The sequence below is a fragment of the Manis javanica genome, chromosome 11, assembly GCF_040802235.1.
Source record: "Manis javanica isolate MJ-LG chromosome 11, MJ_LKY, whole genome shotgun sequence".
In the NCBI taxonomy this organism is placed as follows: Eukaryota; Metazoa; Chordata; class Mammalia; order Pholidota; family Manidae; genus Manis; species Manis javanica.
The window spans coordinates 65,699,295-65,727,167 of NC_133166.1; the positions used below are offsets into that span (position 1 = coordinate 65,699,295).

The 27,873-nt window shown below is 39.8% G+C and overlaps 1 long non-coding RNA gene across 1 annotated transcript in view; it reads right to left on the reverse strand.

The window, feature by feature from the left end:
- The window catches only part of LOC140844430 (uncharacterized), a 72,709-nt gene that overhangs the window by 5,198 nt on the left and 39,638 nt on the right, over nucleotides 1-27,873 (reverse strand). Inside the window, exon 4 of the long non-coding RNA XR_012122696.1 lies at nucleotides 201-337. This is a non-coding gene — a long non-coding RNA (uncharacterized lncRNA). The remainder of the gene's footprint in view (nucleotides 1-200; nucleotides 338-27,873) is intronic.

Here is a 27,873-nt window from a genome sequence, read left to right on the forward strand (position 1 = left end):
AGAAATTTAGTGTGTAAAAAAGATAATATTTCATGATCAAGCTGGGTTGACCCTAGGAATGCAAAAGTGAATTAACATTAGAAAAGCTATTAGTATAACTCACCATCTTAACGGGCAAAAGAGAAAAGCTATATGACTAAACAATTGTAAATAAAAGCATTTGCTAAAACTCACCACCAATTCATAATGAAACTTCTTACCTGATAGAGTTTTTTTACCAAATAATTACAGCAAACATCACTCTTCAAGGTGAAATGTTAGAAGCATCACTTTAAAAATCAGGAACATGACAAAAATGTCTGCATCAACTCTTCTTTCCAGCATTGTACTTCAGGTCCTGTCCAATACAACAAGGAAAGAAAATAAATGAAATACATAAGTTTTGGACAGGAAGAAACAATACTGACATTATTATAGAAAATATAGTTGTTTACTCAAAAAACACAAAAGACTTTATAAATTGCTGAAATTAATTTTGAAAAATTTAATAAGGTGGGTAGATAATAGAAATCAATTGCATTTCTATAGTTCAGCAATAAACTGCATAATTTCAAAAGATGCTAATTATAATAGCAACCAAAATTAAGGTACTTGGGAATAAACAATGGTGGAAAAATCTTTATAAAGAAAAAAATAACTTCATTAAAAGACAGTAGAGAAGACTTAAGTGGAGAAATAAGCCATACCATGGATAAAAAGTCATAATAATGAAAGTGATGTCAATTCTCTTTGCTTACAGAGGCAACTCAACACAAGTTCTATTCAAGAGGGGTTTTGAAGTAACTTGACAATCTAATTCTAGAATTTATATAGAAGGGTAGAGTCTTAAGAGTGGCCAAGACATTCCTGAAAAACAGAATAAGGCACAGGGACTGTCCCTGCTGTGTGTAAGGACGTCATATGAAGCTACAGTGAGTGATATAGGGTGCTATAGGTACAGGGACAGACAAACTGACCAATGGAATTGGACAGAAGCCCCAAAGCAGACCTACAGGTATATGGAAACCTGATTTATGACAGAGATGGCACAGTAGACCACCAGAGAAAGGATAGATTATCCATTAGTGGTGCTCAAAATTTGTTATTCATACAGGGGCTCCCATATGATCTCACTCCATATCCAAAAGTAAATTCTGTGAGAATTCAAAGCAAAATGTATAATACAATACTTTAAATCTTTGAGAAGAAGATGAGGGAGAATTTCTTTATATCAGGAGAGAGAAGGATTTGTTATACAAGGTACAAAATGCATTACCCATAGAATAAAAGACAGATATATTAGACTACATTAAAAATAAGAACTTCTTTCATCAAAATATATCTCAAAGAAAATGAAAATGCAAGCCACAAAATGGAAGAGGATGTCTGTAATGCATTTAACTCACAAATAAATACAGAAGAAATTTTCATTCAACTGTCTGCATGCTCATTTCCTTGTCTTCTTCAGAGCCTTTGCTCAAATGTCATGTTTTTAATAAAACTTTCCCTGACCATTTAAAAAAATTGCAAGCTCATCACCACTCCCTGCCCTGCCTATTGCCTTTTCCTGCCTTATTTTTAGCTGTAACACTTATCATTACCATGCATACTATATATGCATACTAATTAAATTATTTGATTGCCCATCTCCCTCTCTCCCCCGTAGACATAAACTTAAAAATGAGACCAGGAATTTTAGTCTATTTGGTTCACTGATGTGTTCTCAGTGTTTAGAGGTGAGCACACAGCAGATGCTCAATAAATATTTCAACAATAAAAATACCAACAACCCAATAGAAAAATGAGCAAAAGATTTCAAAAGGCATTTCAAAAAGAAAACAAAAAATACTACTCATCAATAAACATAAAAAATGCTTGAATTTATTAATAATCATGGAAATGGAAATGCAAATTAAGACACAAATACTATTTTACACTTACCAGATTGGTAAACATTAAGAATTTTGACAATACTGGGTAACTAAAAGGATGAAACAGCAAACTCTTAATATACCTGCTGGAGAGAGGGTAAATTGTTTCCCTCTTCAGAAAACAATTTGGGATTATCCTGTAAAGATGAACATATGCCTAGCCTATAGGTCTGTTTATCTATTCTTAGGTTTATACCCTGGAAGGATGTCACTCAAACTGCAGGCCACAGACTGAGGCCAGGATGTAAATGATCTGCTATCAGCCAGCATGAGACAAGTACAAAAACCAAAAGTAAGCATTTAGAAAATGTTACAGCAACTTGACACTGCTACCCTGTATTTATTTATTTTTGCTTTTTAGACATTTTTTATCATGATAAAGTATACATAACATAAAAATTGAGCATTTTAACCATTTTTAGGTGTATATGTGGCATTAAGTACACTTACATTGTTATACAACCACCCCCATCATCCATCTCTATAACATTTTTCATCTTCCTAAACTGAAATTCTATGCCCCTTAGACATAATTCTCCATTTTCTCTCCCTGCTCTCCTGGCAACCATTCTTTCTGTCTCCAAGAATTTGAGTACTCTAGGTACCTCATATGAGTGGAACCATATGGCATTTGTCCTTTCTTTAGTTAGCATAATGTCCCCAAGGTTCATCCATGTGGTAGCATGTGTCAGAATTTCCTTCTTTCTAACGCTGAATAATGGTTCATTGAATGTATGTATTACATTTTGTTTATCTAGTCATCCATCAATAGACACTTGGATTGCTTCCTCCTTTTGTCTGTTATAAATAATCACCATACTATATTTACTGATATATAATTGAGGGATGTTGAATATAATAATTAAGAATTGAGGTTCTTTACTTTGTATGTCTTTGGATTTTTTCAAATTTCATTTTCCAAGTAATTCATATTTATGGTATTTTACAAAAGTGTCCATCTGTAACAGATTGGAAAATCTTTTAAATTTACCCCCAAATAGTTGAAGAAGTACCACCCTGGAGTAAGAGGTTCCAAACTTTTCTAAGAACCATAGCAAGAAAAACTTTTTACATCACAACCCAGTATGCACAAACAAAACAACCAAAAGTTTCATGAAGCAATACTTATCATGAAATACACTAATGTGGTTACTGTTCTGTTTCATTCTTTTCAAAATCTTGGTTGAATCTATTAAATCGATTTCATAGCCCACTAAAGATCATGGATCTCATTTGGAAAACCAGTGCTCTTGAGAAATTCTTGCACATGTGTGTTAGGAGCTGTGTGAACAATATTCCCAGCAGCATTATTCATGGCATCCAAAAAACAAAAAACAAAGGAAAACAACCCAAACATCCATCAATAGGAAGCTAAACAAAAAAACTGTGATATGTCCATCTGATAGAATATTCCAGGAGCCCAATCGATTTTCACTGAATGAATAAACAGCTGTGAAAATGAAGTACAGCTACTTAGAACAATTTGGATGAATCTTAGAAATACAATGTGGAGTGCACAAAACAAATTACAGTCAACTCTTTACTGAATGAAAACATTTTTTCAAAAGCTAAAAAAGCCGGTGAAACTAAATACTGGGAGGAGCTAAGATGGCAGCGTGAATAGGTCAGCAGAAATCTCCTCCCAAAACCATATATATTTTTGAAAATATAACAAATACAACTATCCCTAAAAGAGAGACCAGAAGATACAGTACAACAGCCAGGCTACATCAACATCTGAGAGAACACAGCGCCTCACAAAGTGGGTAAGATAAAGCCGCGGCCTGGTGGGACCCAAGCATGCCTCTGACCCCAGGTCCCCGGCAGGAGGAGAGGAGTTGGAGCAGGGAGGGAATGGGAGCCCAGGACTGCTAAATACCCAGCCCTAGTCATCCGCACTGGGAGCGCAGACACACAGTGCATGGTGTGCTGGATATTAGGGAAATGGAACAATAAAACATGTGAGCGGGTCACCACAGCTGAGAAAAAAGAAAAGCAAGTGACTTTTGAAAGTCTTAAAGGGACAGGAGCCTCACAACAGGACGGAAGCTTCCCGGCACACTCAGCCCAGCAGCTAGGAATCCCAGGGAACTCTGGGTGACCTAACCCCCTGGGTGGCAGCGCAGCACTGAGGCCTCTCAAGGTGATAAACAGCCTTCCATCTGTTCCCCCTCCGGTGCAGCCCCGCCATAGCGGAGCAGCAGCCTGAGACCGGCTACGCCCACAGCAGCCACATGGAGCCTACTCCCAAGCCGCCTGGACCAGACTCGGAGACCCGGCTAGGGCGCAGCTGCCCAGCACAAGCCACTAGGGGTCACTATTCTCACAGGAGAAGAAGATGACGAGCAAGCAGGAAAGGACTTTGTTCTCCCAGCTGACACATGTGCCAACTGCCCACGACTACTTCTATCACCATGAAAAGGCAGAAGAATTTGATTCAGACGACAATAACCCAGACATACCCTGAGAGGGAACCTGGGGAGATAGATTTAACCAATCTTCCTGAAAAAGAATTCAAAATAAAGGTCATAACCATGCTGATGGACTAGCAGAGAAAAATGCAAGAGCTAATGGATAAAGTTGGGAGGGAGAATACAGAAATAAAACAATCTCTGGAAGGACTTAAAAGCAGAATGGACAAGATGCAAGAGGCCATTAGTGGAATAGAAATCAGAGAAGAGGAATGCAGAGAAGCTGATGCAGAGAGAGATAAAAGGATCTCCAGGAATGAAAGAATATTAAGAGAACTGTGTGACCACTCCAAAAGGAACAATATCTGCATTACAGGGGTACCAGAAAAAGAAGAGTAAGAAAAGGGGATAGAAAGCATATTTGAAGTAATAATTGCTGAAAACTTCCCCAAACTGGGGGAGGAAACAGTTGCTCAGATCACAGAAGTACACAGAACTTCCAACAGAAGGGACCCAAGGAGGACAACACCACAACACATAATAATTAAAATGGCAAATATCAATGACAAGGAGAGAGTATTAAAGGCAGCCAGAGAGAGAAAAAAGGTCACCTATAAAGGAAAACCCATCAGGCTATCATCAGACTTCTCAACAGAAACCTTACAGGCCAGGAGAGAATGGCATGATATATTTAATGCAAAGAAACAGAAGGGCCTTGAACCAAGAATACTATATCCAGCATGATTATCATTTAAATATGAAAGAGGGATTAAACAATTCCCAGACAAGCAAAATTTCAGGGAATTTGCCTCACACAAACCAACTCTACAGGGTATTCTAGAGGGACTACTCTAGATGGAAGCACTCCTAAGGCTAAAGCAAAGAAAGCAGACCAACCAAATACTAACTAAAGGCAAAAAAAAAAAAAAACAACTACCCACAAATGCAGTTAAAGAAAACACAAAAGAGCACAAAATAAAACAACTAACATATAAAGAATGGAGGAGGAGGAATAAAAAGGGAGAGAAATAAAGAATCATCAGACTGTGTTTATAACAGCTCAATAAGCGAGTTAAGTTAGATGGTAAGATAGTAAGGAAGCTAACCTTGAACCTTTGATAAACACGAACCTAAGGCCTGCAATGGCAATAAGTATATATCTTTCAATCATCACCCTAAATGTAAATGGACTGAATGCACCTCAAAAGACACAGAGTAATAGAATGGATAAAAAAGCAAGACCCATCCATATGCTGCCTACAAGAGACTCACCGCAAACCCAAACACATGCACAGACTAAAAGTCAAGGGATGGAAAAAGATATTTCATGCAAACAACAAAGAGAAAAAAGCAGATGTTGCAGTACTAGTATCAGACAAAATAGACTTCATATCAAAGAAAGTAACAACAGATAAAGAAGGACATGACATAATGATAAAGGGGTCAGTCCAACAAGAGGATATAACCATTATAAATATATTTGCTCCAAATACAGGAGCACCAAAATATGTGAAACAAATAATAACAGAACTAAAGGAGGAAATGGAATGCAATGCATTCATTTTAGGAGAATTCAACACACCACTCAATCCAAAGGACAGATCCACCAGACAGAAAATAAGTAATGACATAGAGGCACTGAACGACACACTAGAACAGACGGACCTAATAGGCATCTATAGAACTCTACACCAAAAAGCAGTAGGATACCCATTCTTCTCAAGTACACATGGAACATTCTCCAGAATAGACCACATACTAGGGCACTAAAAGAGCCTCAGTAAATTCAAAAAGATTGAAATTCTACCAACCAACTTCTCAGACCACAAAGGCATAAAACTAGAAATAAATTGTACAAAGAAAGCAAAAAGGCTCACAAATACATGGAGGCTTAACAACATGCTCCTAAATAATCAATGGATCAATGAACAAATTAAAATGGAGATCCAGAAATATATAGAACCAAATGACAAAAACAACACAAAGCCCCAACTTCTGTGGGATGCAGCAAAAGCAGTTCTATAAGGAAAGTATATAGCGATCCAGGCATATTTAAAGAAGGAAGAACAGTCCCAAATGAATAGTCTAAAGTCACAATTATCGAAACTGGAAAAAGAATAACAAATAAGGCCTAAAGTCAGTAAAAGAGGGAGATAATAAAGATCAGAGAAGAAATAAATAAAATTAAGAAGAATAAAACAATAGAAAAAAATCAATGAAACCAAGAGCTGGTTCTTTGAGAAAATAAACAAAATAGATAAGCCTCTAGCCAGACTTATTAAGAGCAAAAGAAAATCAACACACTTCAACAGAATCAGAAATGAGAAAGGAAAAATCATGATGGCCCCCACCGAATTACAAAGAATTATTAGAGAATACTATGAAAATCTATATGCTAACAAGCTGCAAAACCTAGAAGAAATGGACAACTTCCTAGAAAAATACAACCTTCCAAGACAGACCAAGGAAGAAACAGAAAATCTAAACAGACCAATTACCAACAACAAAATTGAAACAGTAATCAAAAAACTACCCAAGAGCAAAGCCCCCAGACCAGACAGATTTACCTCGGAATTTTATCAGACATACAGAGAAGATATAATACCCATTCTCCTTAAAGTTTTCCAAAAAATAGAAGAGGAGGGAATACTCCCAAACTCATTTTATGAAGCCAGCATCACTCTAATACCAAAACCAGGCAAAGACCCCACAAAAAAAGAAAATTACAGACCAATATCCCTGATGAACATAGATGCAAAAATACTCAACAAAATATTAGCAAACCAAATTCAAAAATACATCAAAAGGATCATACACCATGATCAAGTGGGATTCATCCCAGGGACGGAAGGATGGTACAACATCCGAAAATCCATCAACATCATACACCACATAAACAAAAAGGACAAAAATCACATGATCATCTCCATAGATGCTGAAAAAGCATTCGACAAAATTCAACACCCATTCATGATAAAAACTCTCAACAAAATGGGTATACAGGGCAAGTAACCTCAACATAATAAAGGCCATATATTGACAAACCCACAGCCAACATCATACTTAACAGCGAGAACCTGAAAGCATTTCCTCTAAGATAAGGAACAAGACAGGGATACCCACTCTCCCCACTGTTATTCATAGTACTGGAGGTCCTAGCCACAGCAATTAGACAAAACAAAGAAATACAAGGAATCCAGATTGGTTAAGAAGTCAAACTGTCACTATTTGCAGATGACATGATATTGTACAAAAAAAACCATAAAGACTCCACTCCAAAACTACTAGAACTAATATCAGAATTCAGCAAAGTTGCAGGATACAAAATTAATACACAGAAATCTGTGGCTTTCCTATACACTAACAATGAACTAATAGAAAGAGAAATCAGGAAAACAATTCCACTCACAATTACATCAAAAAGAAGAAAATACCTACGAATAAACCTAACCAAAGAAATGACGACATATACCCTGAAAACTACAAGACACTCTTAAGAGAAATTAAAGAGGACACTAACAAATGGAAACTCATCCCATGCTCTTGGCTAGGAAGAATTAATATTGTCAAAATGGCCATCCTGACCAAAGCAATCTACAGAGTCAATGCAATCCCTATCAAATTACCAACAGCATTCTTCAATGAACTGGAACAAATAGTTCTAAAATTCATATGAAACCACCAAAGACCCCGAATACCCAAAGCAATCCTGAGAAGGAAGAATAAAGTAGGGTGTATCTCGCTCCCCAACTTCAAGCTCTACTACAAAGCCACAGTAATCAAGACAATTTGGTACTGGCACAAGAACAGACCCACAGACCAGTGGAACAGAATAGAGACTCCAGACATTCACCCAAACATATATGGTCAATTAATATATGATAAAGGAGCCATGGACATACAATGGAGAAATAACAGCCTCTTCAACAGTTGGTGTTGGCAAAACTGGACAGCTACATGTAAGAGAATGAAACTGGATCATTGCCTAACCCCATACACAAAAGTAAATTCAAAATGGGTCAAAGACCTGAATGTAAGTCATGAAACCATAAAACTCTTAGAAAAAAACATAGGCAAAAATCTCTTGGACATAAACATGAGTGCCTTCTTCATAAACATATCTCCCCAGGCAAGGAAAACAAAAGTAAAAATGAACAAATGGGACTATATCAAGCTGAAAAGCTTCTGTATAGCAAAGGATACCATCAATAGAACTAAAAGGTACCCTACAGTATGGGAGAATATATTCATAAATGACAGATCCGATAAAGGGTTGACATCCAAAATATGTAAAGAGCTCATGCACCTCAACAAACAAAAAGCAAATAATCCAATTAAAAAATGGGCAGAGGCGCTGAACAAACAGTTCTCCAAAAAAGAAATTCAGCTGGCCAACAGACACATGAAAAGATGCTCCACATCGCTGGTCATCAGAGAAATGCAAATTAAAACCACAATGAGATGTCACCTCACAACAGTAAGGATCGCCACCATCCAAAAGACAAATAACAACAAATGTTAGCGAGGTTGTGGAGAAAGGGGAACTCTCCTACACTGCTGGTGGGAATGTAAATTAGTTCAATCATTGTGGAAGCAGTATGGAGGTTCCTCAAAAAGCTCAAAATAGAAATACCATTTGACCCAGGAATTCCACTTCTAGGAATTTACTATAATAATACAGCAGCCAGTTTGAAAAAGACAGATGCACCCCTTTGTTTATCACAGCACTGTTTGCAATGACCAAGAAATGGAAGCAACCTAAGTGTCCATCAGTAGATGAATGGATAAAGAAGATGTGGTATATATACACAATGGAATATTATTCAGCCATAAGAAGAAAAAAAATCCTACCATTTGCAACAACATGGATGGAGCTAGAGGGTATTATGCTCAGTGAAATAAGCAAGGTAGAGAAAGACAAGTACCAAATTATTTCACTCATATGTGGAGTATAAGAACAAAATAAAAACTGAAGGAACAAAACAGCAGCATAATCACAGAACCCAAAAATAGATGAACAGTTACCAAAGGGAAAGGGACTGGGGAGGATGGGTGGAAAGGGAGGGATAAGGATGGGGGGGAAAGAGGGTCATTATGATTAGCATTTATCATGTTTGGGGGGCATGGGGAGGGATGTGCAACACAGAGAAGACAAGTAGTGACTCTACAGCATCTTACTATGCTGATGAACAGTGACTGTAATGGGGTTTGTGGGGGGGACTTGGTGAAGCGGGGAGTCTAGTAAACATAATGTTCCTCATGTAATTGTAGGTTAATGATACCAAAAAAAAAAAACTAAACACTGAATGCTATATTGTTAAGTGGCACATACATGTGATAAAACTATCCTAAAAAGCATGAGAGTAATAACCACAAAATTCAGGATAGTAGCTACCTCTGGGGTGAAGGAGCTGGGCAGTGAGTAAGCAGGGGTGCATTTGGGAAGAAATTTACAGGTAGCTAACAGAATTAGAAATGGTATTAAGTTGGGAGGTTTACAAATGTTCATTTTATTATTATGCTCTATACTTTGATATACATTGTGCATATTCTTTTATGTATCAAACATTTTTTAAAGATAGAAATAAGTTGATGAAATTGGGGGACAGAGAATTCTACCCACATGGAGCAAGCCACCTAACCCTTTCATTGATATATCAAAATATCAACAAAATAGGGTTCTCTGAGCTTCTTGTAAGACTATGAGAAAAATAGCTGACAGGCGTAGGAGAGTCAGGCTGAAAAGAAGGGTGCCAAGCAAGACATTAAATCAGCAAGTACCATTTCCCCCTATGGAGTAACCACTCCACATCTTCTCTTTATTACCCAACCAGCAAACCCTCACCCCTCACAGCTTCCAACTGCCATGGAACATTCTTCTGCATCCCTGACTGTTGGTTGCTTTTAGAGTTCTGGGTTGGGAATCTAAGGGAAGCAACAAAAGACTCCAAGCCCTTCAAGGGTAGGGGTCAAGCCTTATTCATGTCTGTATTTCTAACCTTTGACCCAGTGCCTGTGCTAGTAGGTTCTATTAGATAGACGGTTCTTGTATGAATGAATGAAGCACTTGATGAAAGAATAAATGACTATTGAAATTAAGGTAAAGATGCTATGCACTATTTCTGTCATTGTCAATGTATGAGACTATTTCAGGCTATTCTGACTCATGAGCTAACCTGAGACTTAGTAATGAGTGTGGCCTCCCTAAGGTATTTATGAATTGAAGATCTGAGGGAGAATATAAAGTGACGTCACAGGATCAAAGAGGATAAACTGTCATCTTTAAAATAAAAAGGAGAAATCTTGAGAATTTTTGAAGTCTAGTTGGGCATATCAGTAACTTGGTAATTATCTTTTTTATCCCCACTTTAATTTTTATCGTGGTTAATCACAAAGTGTCATGAGCAGAGACAGTGGCTAACAGCACAGAAAATGGAGGCACTGATTGAGTATGAATTCTGATTCCTCCCTTGACTGGGTAAACTTAGGCAAATTACAAATCCCTCAGTTTTCTCATCTGCAAAAGGGCAATAGTAAGAGACCTACCTCCTAGACTTGAAATGACAATGCATGATACTCATTCATAAATGAAACAGTGCTTGGCACCCAGGAAGCACCATATCATTATTGTTAAATAAAATCCTTACTTAGGTTGACAAACACACTCGTGGGCCCACATGCCTCCTGAACTCTTGATGCTGGTTGTCATGTGGGTACATACCCAAACTTCCTCTGTGGGAAAGCGATCTCTGTGGCCCTTGCATGGAAAGCCCTTGAGTAGTTTCATGCTGAGGGAGCTTTGCTATAGGACCCTCTGTTCAGCACACTTGCAATCCTGTTGTCTCTTCTGATGTCTTCTAAGATGCTCACCTTTGACATATATGGGTCCCTGATATTCTTCCCTCATAATGCCTGTCCCACCTTCTTTCTTTTCCATTCTCATTGTCTCCACCTCCTCTACCCTTTCACTGTTGCAACAGCCTCCTAACAGATTTTCCTGCTTCCAGTCTGTTTCTGCCAGTTCATCTTTGACCCTGGGGACAGAGTAAATCTTCCTCAAACAACCCTTTCATGTCATCCTCACCCACCCCTCTCTGCTCAGAACCCTCCCTTGCCACTGTGTACAAAGTGGTACTCAGATTCCTTAGTTTGACTATCAAGACCTGTACAGTCAACACTGGCATCCTCTCCCACTTTCTCTCTCTCTACTTGTCTTCACAGACTTTTTTTTCCTCAGCCAAATCAGTCTATTTGTTACCTCCATACTGGTCATACCTATGTCCACCCAGAGGACACCATTTCCTCCACTCCCAAGCCTGGAATGCTCTTCTCGTGACTACAAGATCTTGGAAAGACACTCTAAGAAGTGAGATAAGGGCACTAAAATGGAGATTGGGGAATATCAAAAGCAGATTTGTGTCTCTAACTTGTTCCTTTACTTGGTCATGATCCCACGAATAGGGGGAAAGATTCTCTCCCTCCTTCCTCCAGAGAGGCATAGAGCGCAGTGGTTAAGAGCATGGGCTCTGGCTGTTAGTTCTTGGCTGGGCAAGTGTCTCACCTGAGGGTTTCAGCACCGGGCAAGTCCTCTCTAGATTTGGAGAGACAGGAAAAAATGACAACAGAATGTTGGGAGTAAATGGGTTTATAACCAGCTTTACTCATGGTGGCCAGTCAAAGGCTAGAATTCCATCTGCCTCTAGGGCAAACTGCATACAGCAGACCGGTTTCCATCTCCTTACCATTCCTTCTCCAGCCTCTGATCCAGCTTCTGCAGACCCAGACTACTGGGCAGAGCTCTTTATATAGAGTCAATAATAGCTCTTTGCCAACATGTGTGCAAGCATGCACCTGCAAGTATTGCACGTGCACAGTGGGTGAGCAGACCAAGGTCAGGTTAAGATCCTGGCCATGGTAACCTCCATTCTCCCTACAGCAAGTTACTTACCTTTTATGTGCCTCAGTTTTGCTCATCTGTAAAAGGGGGTTAGTAACTTCTGGAGTGGATGTGGTGGTGATACCCTTTCAAGAAAGAGACACTTGTTCTCATAGCAGTGAGAGTGTTAGTTGCTGACTTCTCACAGAGTCCCTTCAAGGAATTGCTCTAAACCAAAGGAAGCTGCATTGCCCTAATCTATGCTTCCTTCCTGGGGCAGCCTGCTCAAAAGAGGATGCAAAAGCCTGGCTTCTCTGCCCTGATTGGACAAATCTAAAGGGCCATTCCAGCCTGTGATTGCCCCATAAAATCCCCCAAGGCCTCTGTTGTGACAGCATCAGAGCCCAACTTCTCTCTCCACCCAGTTCAGCTTCCTTTCCTTCCTCTCAAAGGTGCTTTTCCCAAAAATTCTCCTTAACAAACTACATGCACACAGATCTTTGCTTCAGAGTCAATTCCCCAGGAAACCTGACCTAGAGCAGGTGCTTGGTCTAAAAAAGCAGGCCTAGAGATGGGATTTGGGAGCAGTATCACTTGCTAGCTGACTGGCACTAAGGACCCCATTACTAACAGTAGTGGAACACCGAGAACCAATAGCCAATGGTTAGAGGGCAATGGCTAAAATGTCCATGGATGATGAACTGGGATGGGACACAGGTGGACATTGCTGCACTGGGGGTGCAGCTTATCAAGCATTTCATAGTTTCAGGTGAATACTATTTGGAAAGACTGTAGAATGAGATGGCTGTTGCCAGGGGAAGGCAGGGGATTGATTCATTGGAGAAAGACAATGAAAGACCCAGAATGAATAATCACTGATATAAGGCAAAGTATAAAAGCTTGAGGGTATCTCTGACAGCATATAAAAGACTCATCTCCTGTACCAGAGGGCAGAGAAAACTAAGACTCAAATCCAGAATTTAATCATAAGAGGACCAGGACTCCAGAGAAGATTGAATTCCCAACTCCAGAAGATCTGCTATGCCAAAGTCAGGGACCTGATTGGAAAGAATGGGACCCTGAGACTCTCTCAAAGGCTGCAGTTAAGATATTGGTCAGGGTTGCCACCATATGGAGGTTCAGCTATGACTGGAGCATCTCCTTCCAAGCTCACTGTCATGGCTTTGCAGGTCTTAGAAGATCCTTTTCTGAGCCCATTCCTGCAGTGCTGGTAGGCCTTTATGCTCTCGGTGTGTACTGATTGTCCCCTCAACATAGTAGTTGGTGATGGGAGAAAAAGAGAGAGAAAGCACACCCTAGAACATCCTGAGACAAAAGCCACAGCCTTTGTGGGCTGTAACCTTGGAACTGTAGTTCCATCACATCTCCATTTTCTCTTCATTAGAAGTAAACCCCTAGGTGCAGTCTGCACTCAAAGACAGAACACGACACCCTGGCAGACATTTTCCAAGTTGTGGAGCTAGCACATTTTCACGCTTGAGGGTATTGTTCGAACACATTTACTTAGTGACAAGGAAGGTTGTCAGCTTTCAGTGGGCCCAGAGCAAGGAAAGGCTCCACAGCAGGTGCAGGCTGTGGTGCAAGTGGCCCTGTGGTATTAGAGGTGTCTGTGATGGGAAAAGACTCTGAATGGAGTTCATGGCAAGCCTCAAGAAGAATCACAAAATAGATCCCTAAGATTCTAGAGCAAGGCCATGCCATTTATAACAGAGGATTGTATATCCCATTTGAAAAACAGTAACCTGTGTTCTACTGAGCCCTGGCAGACACAGAGCACCTGCTATGGGATGTTAAGTGACCACACAACCAGAGAAGCCCTTCACAAGCTGAGTTTTGTCAGACTCACTAAGTCACAAAGTCATATGGGCTCAAAGCTCTCTATCATAAAATGGTTGTGGTCTATCCAAAGTCAAGCTTGAGCAGAGCATAAAGGCACAAGTAAGCTGCATGAGCAGGTGGATAGACTCCTGTATCACCCACCATTTTTGCACCAGTACCTCTCCATCAGGCCACATCACTGGCTGCCTGGGGAATCCTTTACGGCCAGCTAATGAGTAAGGGAAAAGGCTGAGCTTGGGTGATAGATGAGTCAGCTCAGTTTGTGGGTACAAACTGAACATGGACTGCTGCTGCACTGTGGCCCCCTCAGTGAGGTGGTGAGGGGTGTCCTGAAAGTTAATGAAGAGAAATTCTTCAGTGTGCAGAGCTTTAGGTGGTGCACCTGTTCATTCACTTTGTGTGCAAAGAAAAATAGGCTGAGATTAGAATATATGTAGACTCGTGAATAAGTATGATTGGCTTTATTTGTTGGTCAAGAGTCTGGAAGGAGAGAGATTGGAAGATTAGAGATAAGGTGATCTGAGAAAGAGATAGTGGGTGAACGAATGGAACTGTGCATCAAGTGTAAAGATCTTACTGCATGTTAAACACTCATCAAAGATCTTCCACTATGGAAGAGACACTAAACAATCAAGTAGATGGAATTTCACAGGTAGGTGATGTCAGTTAGCCTCTATTATCAGCCACCCCAATCCAGGCATAATGGCTCATGAATAGAGTAGCCACAGTGGATGGGATAGAAGCTGTGCATGGGCCCAACAGCATGTGCTCCACTCAGCAAAGCCAATTTGGTTACTGCTACTGCCAAATATCAACCTACTAGCAACATAGACCAACAATGAGCACCTTAAATGGCACCATACTTCCAGAGGAGCAAAAAGATTTCTGGTTGCTCTTCCAGAACTTAATGGAAAATTGTAACATTTGCACTCTTGGCAGGGGCAGCAAACTAGAATTAATTTATATTCCATGCATGAATCTGTCTTTCCTGACTACAAGGCCTCAACTAGCCCCACTTTCTGAGAGCCTTCAGAGCATTTGATACACTGGAACCAGAATTTTACATAATGTATCAGACCAAGGGACTCATGAAGGAGGTGTGTCTGCGGACATATGATCAAGGCATCCATTGGTCCAATCTGGCCTCAGAGTGACGGAATGGTCTTTTGAAAGTACAGATGAGGTAGCAGCTTGGAGATAATGCCTTGTGAAGAGGGAACACCATCCTCGAGGACATAGTTCAGATCCTAAACCTATGACAATTACTTGGTGATATGTCCCAAGTAGGTACAATACATGGGTCTGGGGAACAAGGGGTGCAAGTGAGAGTGGCTCTGCTTATCATTACTCCCAGTGAACTCATCTCTAGGGGACTAGAGGTCTTGGTTTCTAGAAGCTTCCCTCTATCAAGGATACAGTGATCCAATTAAACTTTAAGTTGCCTGGTCACTTCAAGTTTCTGTGCCAAGAGAACAGCAGGCAAGGAAAGAAATGATCATCCTGGCAGGGGCAATTTACCCTGCTCATCAAGAGAAAGTAGGACTGCTGTTATAAAATAAGAGAAAAAAGAAGATATTTGACACCAGATGACCCTCTAGAGTATCTCTTCAAGCATTCTATACAGTATTGGCAGTAAATAGACAAATGTAGCAACCACAGCCTGAGGCCAAGCGAGCCACCTACTCCAGTACTGGCACTGACCAAGAGAGAGGGGACTCTAGAATGCACAGAGTGGGGCACCAATGAGTATAAGTAGTAGCATGGAGAGCTGGGGCAGTTGTTCGTCCTGTTTCCTCCTCTTCTGTGTTTCCCCAGGAAAAGAATCCTGGAGAAGCGTCTAGATGAGGCTTACTATATTACAAAACTGACTGTATTAAGCAAGTGAATCTGAGCACAAGGCGGGGACCATAGTGTGTGCTGTGGTGTACTGCACACGTGCCCCCACCCCCTTCAGGGCCAAGGCTTTCATTCCCCCAGCTTCCACAAGTATTGGCTGCTAACAACTCACAGTTCAGTTCTACTCCAGGTATTGGCCCTCAGTCAAAGGAAGCTGCTTTGTTCCTGTTTTTGCCCTCTCCCTAGAGGCAGCCTGCATCTAGGGAGTGACTTGCTAATGAGGTAAAATAATTCAGCCCCCTTGCTTTAATTGGGACATTTCTGAAGGGCCATCCCAGCTCCAGAGCTCCCCAGAGAATCTTCTGAGACCTCTCTTTTAACTGCTTAACAGTTTAGCTCCCTCTGCTTAATACAGTGTCCCTCACCCTTCATAGGTGTTGTTTCTCAGAGTACTCTCACTTCCTGCATGCGAATCTCTACCTCAATATCTGTTTCCCATTGAACCCAACACTTTTGCCCAGAGTCATTATAAGAATTGAATGAATTAGTATCTGGAAAGGGTTTGGAATAGTACTGGACCCACAGGAAGCACCATGTAAGAGCCTGTTGTTATCATCCTCTCCAGTATGTAGTGTCCTGCCCTCATTCCTTAAACCTAGATTAGTTCTATTACTTCCACAGATCAGAATCTTCCATCTGGGGTCTGTATACCTCTGGTGATATTTGAAGTGATTTTAGGCATTTCAGGAAGTATATTGACAAACATCTTTTATTTTAATTGTTCTGAATTAATTTTATTTTACTTTTTATTTTGAAATAATTTTAGATTCACATGAGGTTGCAAGGAAATGGACAGGGAAGGCCTGCCTACTCCCAATCTTCCCCAATGTTCATGTCTTACATAACAATAGGACCGTATCAAAATCAAGAAATTGGCATTGGTACAATCCATAGAGCTTATTCAGATTTCATCAGTCTTTTATGCACTCATTTGTTGTGCATGTATTTCTACCCAACTTTATCATTATGCACAGCCCTGCATAACCACCACCTCAGTCAAGATACTCAACTGTACCATCATCTCAAGAATCTCTTATATGACCTCTTTATAGCCACAATCATGCTCTTCCCCATCCCTAAACTTTGTTCTTCATTTCTAAAATTTTACCTTTTCAAAAATATATCAATGAGAGAGATAGGATTAAAGATGGCAGCATGAGAGGAGAGACAGAGGCTTCCTCCTAAAACTGGATACAATTAGAAAATTTAATTGGTGTAACTAATCCTGAGAGTGCAACAGGAAAGAGGACGGTGTCAAACTGCACACACATGGAGAAAAGAGCAGACCTCACTGAACGGGGTACCAGTACCACTCCCCTGTGACTCCTAACACTGCTTCAGGGGCTGAGCAGCTCCAGAATAGAGCTTCTAGACATTAGAGGGCACCATATACAAACATGAAATGCCAAAGGAACCTTGTCCAGAGTAAAATTATTAATACAACTCACTAGAAAGATTTAAATGATATGGACCTCATGACTCTTCCTGAAAAGGAGTTCAAAATAAAAATCATCAACATTCTAATGGAGGTATAGAAAGACATCCAAGAACTCAGGAATGAATTCAGGTCAGAGATCCAATCATTGAAGAGCATGATGGAGGGTATTAAAAGCAGGTTGGATACAGTGGAGGAGACAATAAATGAAATAGAAACTAGAGAAGAGGAATACAAAGAGGGTGAGGCACAGAGAGAAAAAAGGATCTCTAAAAATGAAAGAATATTGAGAAAACTGTGTGACCAATCCAAGCGGAACAATATTCGCATTATAGGGATACCAGAAGAAGAAGAGAGAGAGAAAGGGATAGAAAGTGTCTTTGAGGAGGTAGTTGCTGAAAACTTCCCCAATCTGGGGAAGGAGATAGTCTCTCAGGCTATGGAGATCCACAGATCTCCCAACACAAGGGCCCACAAGGGATACACATTCTCTCAGGCTATGGAGATCCACAGATCTCCCAACACAAGGGCCCAAGGAAGACAACACCAAGACACATAGTAATTAAAATGAGAAAGGTCAAGGATAAGGACAGACTGTTAAAAGCAGCCAGAGGCAGAAATAAGATCACATACAAAGGAAAGCCGATCAGGCTAACATCAGACTTCTCAGCAGAAACCTTACAGACCAGAAGGAAGTGGCATGATGTATTTAATGCCATGAAGCAGAAGGGCCTGGAACCAAGATTACTTTATCCAGCAAGATTATCATTTAAATTTGAAGGAGGGATTAAACAATTTCCAGATAAGCAAAAGCTGAGAGAGTTTACCTCCCACAAATCATCTCTGCAGTCTATTTTGGAGGGACTGCTATAGATGGAAGTGTTCCTAGGGTTGGATAGCTGTCATCTAAGGTAGTAAAACCATGGTAGGGAGGGTGGAGCAGCTGATTGCGAGGCAAATGCAAAATTAAATGAACTATCCCCAAAGTCAATCAAGGGATAGACAAAAAGTACAGAATTTGATACCTAATATATAAAGAATGAAGGAGGGAGAAAAAGGAGGAGAATTAGAAAAGAACCTTTAGATTGTGTTTATAACAGCATACTAAGTGAGTTAAGTTAGACTCTTAGATAGTAAGGAAAGTAACCTGGAACCTTTGGTAACCACGAATCTAAAGCCTGAAATGGCAATAAGTACATACCTATCGATAATCACCCTAAAAGTAAATGGACTGAATGCACCAATCAAAAGACATAGAGTCACTGAATGGATAAAAAAACAAGGCCCATCTATATGCTGCTTACAAGAGACTCAACTCAAACCCAAAGACATGCACAGACTAAAAGTCAAGGGATGGAAAAAGATATTTCATGCAAACAATAGGGAGAAAAGAGCAGGTGTTGCAGTACTAGTATCAGACAAAATAGACTTCAAAACAAAGAAAGTAACAAGAGATAAAGAAGGACATTACATAATGATAAAGGGCTCAGTCCAACAAAAGGATATAACCATTATAAATATATATGCACCCAAAACAGGACCACCAGCATATGTGAAACAAATACTACCAGAATTAAAGGAGGAAATAGAATGCAATGTATTCATTTTAGGAGACTTCAACACACCATTCACTCCAAAGAACAGATCCACCAGAAAGAAAATAAGTAAGGACACAGAGGCACTGAACAACACACTAGAACAGATGGACCTAATAGACATCTATAGAACTCTACACCCAAAAGCAACAGGATACACATTCTTCTCAAGTACACATGGAACATTCTCCAGAATAGACCACATACTAGGCCACGAAAAGAGCCTCAGTAAATTCAAAAAGATTGAAATTCTACCAACCAACTTCTCAGACCACAAAGGTATAAAACTAGAAATGAATTGTACAAAGAAAACAAAAAGGCTCACAAACCCATGGAGCCTTAATAACACACTTCTAAATAGTCAATGGATCAATGACCAAATTAAAATGGAGATCCAGCAACATATGGAAATAAATAACAAAACAACACAAACCCCCAACTTCTGTGGTACGCAGCGAAAGCAGTCTTAAGAGGAAAGTATATAGCAATCCAGGCATATTTAAAGAAGGAAGAACAAACCCAAATGAATAGTCTAACATCACAATTACCAAAATTGGAAAAAGAAGAACAAATGAGGCCTAAAGTCAGCAGAAGGAGGGACATAATAAAGATCAGAGAAGAAATAAATAAAATTGAGAAGAATAAAACAATAGAAAAAATCAATGAAACCAAGAGCTGCTTCTTTGAGAAAATAAAATAGAGAAGCCTCTAGCCAGACTTATTAAGAGAAAAAGAGAATCAACACACATCAACAGAATCAGAAACGAGAAAGGAAAAATCCGACAGACCCTACAGAAATACAAAGAATTATTAGAGAATACTATGAAAGCCTATATGCTAAGAAGATGGAAAACCTACAAGAAATGGACAACTTCCTAGAAAAATACAACCTTACAGGACTGACCAAGGAAGAAACACAAAATCTAAACAAACCAATTACTACCAAAGAAATTGAAGTGGTAATCAAAAAACTACCCAAGAAAGAAAACCCTGGGCCAGATGGATTTACCTCGGAATTTTATCAGACATACAGAGAAGATATAATTCCCACTCTCCTTAAAGTTTTCCAAAAAATAGAAGATGAGGGAATACTCCCAAACTCATTCTATGAAGCCAACATCACCCTAATACTAAAACCAGGCAAAGACCCCACCAAAAAAGAAAATTACAGACCAATAAACCTGATGAACATAGATGCAAAAAAACTCAACAAAATATTAGCAAACCGTATTCAAAAATATATAAAAAGGATCATATACCATGACCAATTGGGATTAATCCCAGGGATGCAAGGATGGTACAACATTCGAAAATCCGTCAACATCATACACCACATAAACAAAAAGAAAGACAAAAACCACACGATTGTCTCCATAGATGCTGAAAAAGCATTCGACAAAATTCAAGACCCATTCATGATAAAAACTCTCAACAAAATGGGTATACAGGGCAAGTACCTCAACATAATAAAGGCCATATATGATAAACCCACAGTCAACATCATACTGAACAGCAAGAAGCTGAAAGCTTTTCCTCTAAGATCGGGAGCAAGACAGGGATGCCCACTCTCCCCACTCTTATTTAACATAGTACTGGAGGTCCTAGCCACAACAATTAGACAAAATAAAGAAATACAAGGAATCCAGATTGGTAAAGAAGAAGTTAAACTGTCACTATTTGCAAATGACATGATATTGTACATAAAAAACCCTAAAGACTCCACTCCAAAACTATTAGAACTGATATGGGGATACAGCAAAGTTGCAGGATACAAAATCAACACACAGAAATCTGTGGCTTTCCTATACACTAACAATGAACCAATAGAAAGAGAAATCAGGAAAACAACTCCATTCACAATTGCATCAAAAAGAATAAAATACCTAGGAATAAACCTAACCAAAGAAGTGAAAGACCTATACCCTGAAAACTACAAGACACTCTTAAGAGAAATTAAAGGGGACACTAACAAGTGGAAACTCATCCCATGCTCCTGGCTAGGAAGAACTAATATTGTCAAAATGGCCATCCTGACCAAAGCAATCTACAGATTCAATGCAATCCCTATCAAATTACCAACAACGTTCTTCAACAAACTGGAACAAATAGTTCAAAAATTCATACAGAACCACCAAAGACCCCGAATAGCCAAAGCAATCCTGAGAAAGAAGAATAAAGTGGGGGGGAATCTCACTCCCCAACTTCAAGCTCTACTACAAAGCCATAGTAATCAAGACAATTTGGTACTGGCACAAGAATAGAGCCACAGACCAGTGGAACAGAATAGAGACTCCAGACATTCACCCAAACATATATGGTCAATTAATATTCGATAAAGGAGCCATGGACATACAAAGGGGAAATGACAGTCTCTTGAACAGATGGTGCTGGCAAACTGGACAGCTACATGTAAGAGAATGAAACTGGATCATTGTCTAACCCCATACACAAAAGTAAATTCAAAATGGATCAAAGACCTGAATGTAAGTTATGAAACCATAAAACTCTTAGAAAAAAACATAGGCAAAAACCTTTTGGACATGAACAGGAGCGACTTCTTCATGAACATATCTCCCGGGCAAGGAAAACAAAAGCAAAATTGAACAAGTGGGACTATATCAAGCTGAAAAGCTTCTGTACAGCAAAGGACACCATCAATAGAACTAAAAGGTACCCTACAGTATGGGAGAATATATTCGTAAATGACAGATCCAATAAAGGCTTGACATCCAAAATATATAAAGAGCTCATCACGCACCTCAACAAACAAAAAGCAAATAATCCAATTAAAAAATGGGCAGAGGAGCTGAACAGACAGTTCTCCAAAGAAGAAATTCAGATGGCCAACAGACACATGAAAAGATGCTCCACATCACTAGTTATCAGAGAAATGCAAATTAAAACCACAATGAGATACCACCTCACACCAGTAAGGATGGCTACCATCCAAAAGACAACAACAAATGTTGGCGAGGTTGTGGAGAAAGGGGAACCCTCCTACACTGCTGGTGGGAATGTAAATTAGTTCAACCATTGTGGAAAGCAGTATGGAGGTTCCTCAAAAAGCTCAAAATAGACTTACCATTTGACCCAGGAATTCCACTTTTAGGAATTTACCCTAAGAATGCAGCAGCCCAGTTTGAAAAAGACAGATGCACCCCTATGTCTTATTGCAGCACTGTTTACAATGGCCAAGAAATGGAAGCAACCTAAGTGTTGCTGAATGGATAAAGTAGATGAATGGATAACGAAGATGTGGTACATATACACAATGGAATATTATTCAGCCACAAGAAAAGAAATCTTACCATTTGCAACAACATGGATGGAGGTAGAGGGTATTATGCACAGTGAAATAAGCCAAGCGGAGAAAGACAAAAACCAAACGATTTCACTCATATATGGAACATAAGAACAAAGGAAAAACTGAAGGAACAAAACAGCAGCAGGATCACAGAACCCAAGAATGGACTAACAGTTACCAAAGGGGAAAGAGACTGGGGAGAATGGGAGGGTAAGGAGGGATAAGGGTGGGGAAGAAGAAATGGAGTATTATGATTAGCATGTAAATGTCAGGGTTGGGGGCACGGGGAGGGCTGTACAACACAGAGAAGACAAGTAGTGATTCTACAACATCTTACTATGCTGATGGACAGTGACCGTAATGGGGTTTGTGGGGGGGACTTGGGGTAGGGGAGAGCCTAGTAAACATAATGTTCTTCATGTAATTGCAGATTAATGATAACAAAATAAAAAAAACTATTAGCCAATCAAAAAAAAATATATATATATATATCAATGGAAACATACAGTATACAACCTTTTGAAATTGGCTTTTTTCATTCAGCATAATTTCTTTCCAAAGTGTGTATAATAGTACATTCCTTTTTTACTGCTGAGTATTATTCTATGGTACGAATGTACCACAATTAGTTTAATCATCCATCTCTTGAAAGACATTTGGGTAGTTCACAGCTTTTTGGCTATTACAAATAATGTAGTTATGAATTTACAAATTCCTGCATGAAAATAAGTCTTCTTTCTTTTGGAATAAATGCCCAAGAGTGTGATTGCTGGGCAATTATCCAGTCAGCCTCCTGAATCATGAGAAATAGATCACTTTTTTTATTAAGGTATCACTTATATACAATCTTATGCTCAGATTTCACATGAGGAACATTATGGTTACTACATTCCCCTCTCTTATCAAGTCCCCCCAACACACCCCATTAAGTCACTGTCCGTCAGCATAATAAGATGCTATAGAGTCATTACTTGTATTCTCAGTGCTATACTGCCTTCCCCGTGCCTCCCCTATATTATGTGCGCTAATCATAATACTCTTAATCCCCTTATCCCTCCCTTCCCACCCACCCTCCCCAGCCCCTTTCCCTTTGTTAATCATTCTTGGGTTCTGTGAGTCTGCTGCTGTTTTGTTCCTTCCGTTTTTGTTTTGTTGTTATACTTCACAGATGAGTGAAATCATTTGGTACTTGTCTTTCTCTGCCTGGCTTATTTCACTGAGCATAATATCCTCTAACTCCATCCATGTTGTTGCAAATAATAGAATTTGTTTTCTTCTTATGGCTGAATAATATTCCAGTGTGTATATGTACCACATCTTTGTCCATTCATCTACTGATAGATACTTAGGTTGCTTCGATTTATTGGCTATTGCAAATAATGCTGCGATAAACAGACAGGTGCATATGTCTTTTTGAATGCATGATCCTGTTTTCTTAGGGTAAATTCCTAAGAATGAAATTCCTGTGTCAAATAGTGTTTCTATTTTTAGTTCTGTGAGGAACCTTCATACTGCTTTCCACAATGGTTGAACTAATTTACATTTCCACCAGCAGTGTGGGAGGGTTCCCCTTTCTCCACATCCTCACCAGCATTTGTTGTTGTTTGTCTTTTGGATGTTGGCCATCCTAACTGGTGTAAGGTGATATCTCATTGTGGTTTTAATTTGCAGAGAAATATATCACTTTTGTTTTAAGCCATTAAGTTTTAGTATGGTTGGTTACATAGCAATAAGTAGTGGATATATTTATGATGCCTAGGCTAGGGAAAGAGATCCTTTAGCAATTGGATCAATGAATTCATGATGATGAGTTTTGGACAGTTGTAGAAAACTGAGGGGATTTAAGCAGAGGAAAAAACAGTGGACAGGAAAGAATATAGTCAGGATGGGCTTTTTCTTAAAAGTTCAGGATGTTTAAGTCAAGGAATCATAACATTTAACAAGCTAAATTCCCTCAGATCTTTGAGGCCAGGGATAGGAAACAAGTGACCTAAATACCACCTCCCACCACTTCTAGGCCGATGGCAGGTATCACCAAGAGCTCATAGAACTCTGTCTAAATCAACTTAGCATAACCTCTGAATCTTTCTCAGCATAGCCCTCCTAACAGCCACTAGCCAATTGACCAGATTTGGCACAGGATTTGAAACTAATCTCCACCCCCATTCCATCATAATTACCTAGTAATTTTGCCATTTATCTAAAATACCAAAATTGGAGCCTGAGAACCTGACATTGAAGCTCTGGCCTGCACAAAACTTTCTCAGCAAACAAAATCTGTTTTCAGATTCATTGTTCCTGTCTGGACAACTTCTGCAGCTCCATTAAGACAGTCTGAGCTTCCTTGTTCTCTCTTCCCTTGTGGAGCACCCCAAAAAAGCCCCATTCCACCTACATCCTCCTCGTTTGCTTAAGGGCATTGCCGGGTCCCACAAGCATGCGAAACTGTGAGGGCCTAAGTGAGAAAACACACACCCATCCACTGACCGAGGGGAACATCACAGGCCCTCGCTTATCCCAGCTCATGTTAAAGAAGAGGGTCCCAGTCTTGCTGAAGAAAGCCAGCTTCCCCATAATTCGTCTCTACTCCGGGCAGAATTCTTTGGTTGCAGGCAACAGAAATAAACCTTGGCTAACTTAAGCAAGGGGATGTATTGAGAGGTGGGGCCAGCTTCCAGAATCAAGAGACAGCTGAGAATGAGGCTGGAGGTGTCAGACACAATGACAGCCACAACATCCTGGAATGGAAGCCAATCAACCATCTTGTTAGGATGCTGCTTCTTGCACAACCTTATTTTATCCTTCTGCCATTCTGGTTAAGATCCCAAGTCCTTGAATCTGGTTGGCTCAGCTTTAATAAATGCCCTCTCCTCTGCCACCTTGACTGACAGCCCAACTGAGATTGCAACCAATGGGGCAGAAGTAATTATACAAAACTGAAACTGGGGCTGTTACCAAATGAAGGAAGCAGAATGTTGGGCCAAAAACAGGAAAATGTTGCCAAAAATAACATGTGTCCAAAACACCCGCAGTCTCTCCCTACTTACACAATTGATTTTAACCACCAAGATTCTAGGGGCTGTACATGAGTAAAAATTGACAGAACTATAAACTAAAGCTGGTGATAAAGGAGGCAGCTGAAGGCAACTCAGAGAAATTGGGCTTTTTGGGTTCTGAGTTCTAATTCCAGCACTGCCTACTAATTATGACCTCTGTTTCTTCCTCTAAGCACTGGGGTAAGCAGTGATCTACCCAGCAGGCATCAAAATAGATAATGTACTTAAAGGCACTTCAAAGGCTGTTAAACATGCAAACTTCAGGAAGTGTTATCAGTCTGTTTGGTTTTTTATAATTTACTTAACAGATTGCAGCATATTGACTACTTAACCTGAGATTGCATTTGACCAGAAGCAGTACAATTCTGACCTTAGCTGGCAGACAGGCTGCAGTGAGGCAAGATGAATGAGAAAGAGCTCTGCAGGCAATGCAGTGGGCAGTCTTATTTTAGCTTATTTTGCAATGCAATAATAGTGAGGAAATATCAAGGATGCAGTTCATAGAGAGTTCTTACTAACTCAAAAAAGTCAACTCCAGTGAGAGCCAAGAAACAGAAAAACCACCAGGGTGTAGGAAATAGCCATTTGGAAAAACGCATCAGATATTCAATATTCAAAACAGAATTGACTGGCAATGTAGCCTAGTCCTTCAGAACATGAGCTTTGAGTCATGAAGACCTGAGTTTTACTTTAGCTGTGTCCTTTGCCTCATCTATATAAGTATGATAATAACACATTCAACAAATATTTATGGAGGACTTAGTATATGGCAGGTATTATTTTAGGCCCCACTCACACAATAATGAACAATAGAGAGTAAAAACCCCTACCCTCATGGACTTTACATTCTAGTGGGAGAAGAAAGTAAATAAATAAAAAATGTAAAATATATGTTGTATCAGATAGTGATAAATGTTATGGAGAAAATAAAGCAGGGAAGGAAGCCAACAGGATGATTAAGGGAGTGTTACTGTAATCTATATAGGATGATGAGGAAAAGTGTCACTGGGATAGTGACATTTGAACCCAGAGTTGAAAGGTGGGAAGGACTGGCTGTGTACCTGTCTGGGGGAACACTATTCCAGGCAGATGGAAGAGCAAGTGAAAAGTCCTGGTCATGAAAGCATACCCAGAAATCCAAGGAACAACCAGGCAGCCGGGATGGCTGAAGGGGATTCTGTAGTCAGAGAGAAGATAGAGGTCAGGGCAGATACATAGGGCCTGATACTTTGGCTGTTACTCTGAGTGAGATGGGTAGCCAATGGAAGGCTTTGAGCAGGAACATAACATAATCTAATTTAAATTTTAAAGGCTAATTTGAGCTTCAGTGTCATGGGTAAGGACAGAAGAAGAAAACCAGTTCAGAGACTATTTACTGGTTCAGCATATAAGGAGCTTGGAAATTGCCACTTTGTCCTAACAGCTTGTCCTAACTCACAAGTAAAAAGCTGAACAAATTGAAAAAGTAACAATCTTTCTTGGATCCATTGGAGAAGTGAGATCTGAGGGTAAATCACTGCTGCCAAAATTTGGAAAGACAGGCAAATAAATAGAATCACAACTTATCAGAGCGAGATCACCAACAGAAACCTCCATGGAAGCAGTGCTTGTAGAGGAAAACCTAAACTGTAATGAACCTCTGGAGGCTCACAGTGGACAAGTATGGGAGTTGAAAACTCCACAGGGACCCAGGCATTGAGGGGTGTCCACACTTTTGTGAGTTGTACCTCCAAGAACTTAACCAGGTTCTCATATTGAATATTGAAGAAAAATCCCCTCCTGCTTCCAGTATGGATACAGGGACCATTTGAAATACGCCAAGGCATTCTGTCTTCTTAATAAGGCTTGCCCTCAAGAGAAACTATTTTAGCAGCACCTAAATTACTGAGGATTTGGCAGAGCCTAACCAATGTGGAGAAAGGGAAAACCCAACTCCAGACTTCTCTAGCCATCCTGTCCCATCAAAGGTGGGAGTGGCTGAGAAGCTCTTGTGAAATTCACAGTCCAGAGGTACAGGCTCACTAAAAGAATAGACCTAATCATAGGACTATAGAACACTTTCCTCCTCCCACACCTTATCCTACATTACTAAAGGCCCATTTACTATAGTTCCTTTCAATGGTGTATCCAGTACATCATGATTGCCCAGGCATCAAGAAAAAATTACAAGGTATACTAAAGACAAAAAACAGCTTAAAGAGACAGAATACACATCAGAACTAGATTCAGAGATGGCAGGGATGCTGAAATTTATCAAACTGAGAATTTAAAACAACTGAAGTTAATATGCTAAGGGCTCTAAAGGATGAAGCAGATAGCATGCAAGAATAGATGGGCAATGTAAGCAGAGATATGGAAGTTCTAAGAAAGAATCAAAAAGAAGTGCAAGAGATCAAAAACACTGTAACAGAAATGAAGAATGCCTTTGAAGGGCTCATTAGTAGACTGGACACAGCCGAAGAAATAATCACTAGCTTGAGGATATCTCAATAGAAATTTCCAATGTTGAAAAATGAAGAGAAAAAAAGAC